The following is a 3,416-nucleotide window of genomic DNA, read 5'->3' on the forward strand; positions in this document are numbered from 1 at the left end:
GGAAACCTCTTGCACTGTTGGTGGGAATGTAAATGGATACAGCCACTATGGAGAACAGTATGGAGGTTCCTTAAAAAACTAAAAATAGAATTACCATATGATCCAGCAATCCCACTACTGGGCATATACCCTGAGAAAACCATAATTCAAAAAGACACATGCACCCCAATGTTCATTGCAGCACTATTTACAATAGCCAGGTCATGGAAGCAACCTAAATGCCCATCAACAGACGAATGGATAAAGAAGATGTGGTACATATACACAATGGAATATTACTCAGCCATAAAAAGGAACGAAATTGGGTCATTTGTAGAGACGTGGATGGACCTAGAGACTGTCATACAGAGTGAAGTAAGTCAGAGAGAGAAAAACAAATATCCTATATTAATGCATATATGTAGAACCTAGAAAAATTGTAGAGATGAACCTGTTTGCAAGGCAGAAATAGAGACACAGATGTAGAGAGCAAATGTATGGACACCAAGGGAGGAAAGTGGTGAGGGGGGTGGTGGTGGTGGTGGTAAGATGAATAGGGAGATTGGGATTGACATGTATACACTAATATATGTATAAAATAGATAACTAATAAGAACCTGCTGTATATAAAAAAATAAAATTCCAGAAAAAGAATAAGGAAATAAAAGTTTTTATTTTACCTTCACTTATTCCTTCTTCAATGGTCTTCTTTTTTAAATGTAGATCTACGTTTATATCACTTTCCTTCTCTAAGGAATTTCTTTTAAAATTTCTTGCAAGTCAGGTCTACTGGCAACATAATCCTTCAATTTTTGTTTGTCTCAGTCTTTATTTCTCCTTCACTTTTCAAGGATAATTTCTCTGAGTACAGAATTCTAGATTGGTGGGATTTTTTCTCTCAATAAGTTAAATATTTCACTTTACTCTCTTCTTGCTTGCATGGTTTTTGAGGAGAAGTCAGATTAACTCTTATCTTTGTTGTTCCATAGGTAATATATTTTTCCCTTCTAGCTTCTTTCAGGATTTTTTTCTTTATCTTTGATTTTCTGTAGTTTGAAAATGATATGCCTTAGTGTATTTTTCTTCATTTATGCTACTTGGTGTTTTCTGAGCTTCCCCAATCTGTGGTTTGGTGTCTGACATTAATCTGGTGAAATTCTCAATCATTATTTTTTCAAATTTTTCTTCTTTTCCTTTCTACCTTTCATCTCCTTCTGGTATTTCCATTATGTGTATGTTACACTTTTTGTAGTTGTCCCAAAATACAAAATATTGTTCTCTTTGCTTTTCAGTTTGGAAGGTTTCTATTGAGATATCCTCAAACTCAGTGATTCTTTCCTTAGCCATGTCCATCTGCTTATCTACTAATAAGCCTATCAAAATCATTCTTCATTTTTGTTTTAGTGTTTTTCATCTCTACCATTTCTTTTTGGTTCTTTCTTAGGATTTGCATCTCTCTACTTGGATTGTCCATCTGTTCTTTCATGCTGTCTACTTCATCCATTGGAGACCTTAGCATATTAATCATAGTTGTTTTGAATTCCTGGTCTGATAATTCCAACATCCAACATCCCTGCCATGTCTGGTTTTGAGGCTTGCTCTGTCTCTTCAAATTGTGTTTTTTGTCTTTTAATATGCTTAGCACTATTTTTCTTTTTTTTTTTTTTTTTTTGCTGGCTGGACATGATGTACAAGGTGAAGCCAACTGCTGTAAACAGGATTTTAGTAATGTTGTAATGAGGTATGGGAAGAGGGGAAGCATTCTGTAGTCCTAGGATTAGGTCTCAGTCTTTTAGTGAGCCTATGGGAAATTTAAGTGTTACTCAGTGTTTTTTCTCCTCCCTTAGGTGAGAGAGAGTGGCTAGAGTGGGCTGGAGCTGGGTATTGCCCTTCCTCCAGGTCAGTTAAGCTCTGATAATATCCCAGCAGGTAAGGCTCTGGTTAATTAGTTTCTCCTGAGGGCAGACCTTGTTTAAAAGAACAGAGTGCTCTGTTGTATTTCAAAATGGTTTTTTTTCTCTCCCCCTGCTGGAAGCACAAGAGGATTTTTCTGTAATATTTACTGTGAGAACCTGGTCAAGCTCCTAGAGGTAAATTTCACAAAATTGTGGAGGCCACCCTATAACTGGGTCCCCCTGGAGTTTTAACTCTTAGACTGTCCACTCTGAGATCCCAGCAATTTGTCAATTATAGTGCAGCTTTCCTACCCTGGCACCAGTTCCCACAGTTGTTTCCACTCATGAAACTCTGTTCCAATAAGCTGTGAATCCCTATATTTGCCTCTCTCTCCATTCTTCACTCTGGGAAATTTTTTTCATTCATTTCACTGGTAATTTCTTCCCTCCATTTTCTCTGTTTTCTCTTTCTGGAATTTCTGTTGTTTTGCTTTTGGACATCTTAGAGTAATCCTGCTTTTCCCCTATTTCTCTGTATTTTTGCTTTACTTTTTAAGGGAAATGGTTCGATTTTATCTTCCATCCCTTCTTCATTTTGCTGTCACATTTTTAATTCCAGGAGCACTTTTCCCCCTGAATACTCCTTTGTTTATGATGGAGAGAGAGGTATATAATGTCCTGTTCTTATTTCGTGGATACAGTATCTTCTCTTAGCTCTCCAATATACTACTCATAATTGGTTTCTTTTTTAAAAAGTGTGCTTCACCATATTTCCTCCAAGTGGCTTTTTCTTTGTTTGCATTGCTATCTTCTAAATTAGAGATTTTCCTCAGATGTCTGGTATTCTTTGACTGACTGCACATGATTAAGAGATGGGGACTTTCCCACCAACAGTGCAAAAGGGTTCCCTTTTCTCCACATCATCTCCAGCATTTATAGTTTGTAGATTTTTTGATGATGGCCATTCTGACTGGTGTGTGGTGATACCTCATTGTGGTTTTGATTTGCATTTCTCTAATAATTAGTGATGTTGAGCATCCTTTCAGGTGTTCATTGGCAATCTGTATATCTTCTTTGGAGAAATGTCTGTTTAGGTCTTCCACCCGTTTTTGGATTGTTTTTTGTTTTTTTTTTTTTTTGACATTGAACTGCATGAGCTGCTTGTATATCTTGGAGATGAAACCTTTGTCTGCTGCTTCATTTGCAAATATTTTCTCCCATTCTGAGTGTTGTCTTTTTGTCTTGTTTATGGTTTCCTTTGCTGTGCAAAAGCTTTTAAGTTTTATTAGATCCCATTTGTTTATTTTTGTTTTTATTTCCATTACTTTAGGAGGTAGGTCAAAAAAGATCTTGCTGTGATTTATGTCATAGAGTGTTCTGCCTATGTTTTCCTCTAAGAGTTTTATAGATTCTGGTCTTACATTTAGGTCTTTAATCCATTTTGAGTTTATTTTATTATTATTATTTTTTTGTGGTATGCGGGCCTCCCTCTGCTGTGGCCTCTCCCGTTGCGGAGCACAGGCTCCGGACGCGCAGACTCAG

General features: G+C 36.7%; 1 long non-coding RNA gene across 1 annotated transcript in view; it reads left to right on the plus strand.

Moving 5' to 3' along the window:
* LOC129392332 (uncharacterized) overlaps positions 1-3,416 on the plus strand; it is a 72,758-nt gene that overhangs the window by 39,951 nt on the left and 29,391 nt on the right. The window lies entirely within an intron of this gene.

The sequence above is a fragment of the Physeter macrocephalus genome, chromosome 8 (genome assembly GCF_002837175.3).
Source record: "Physeter macrocephalus isolate SW-GA chromosome 8, ASM283717v5, whole genome shotgun sequence".
Classification (NCBI taxonomy): Eukaryota; Metazoa; Chordata; class Mammalia; order Artiodactyla; family Physeteridae; genus Physeter; species Physeter macrocephalus.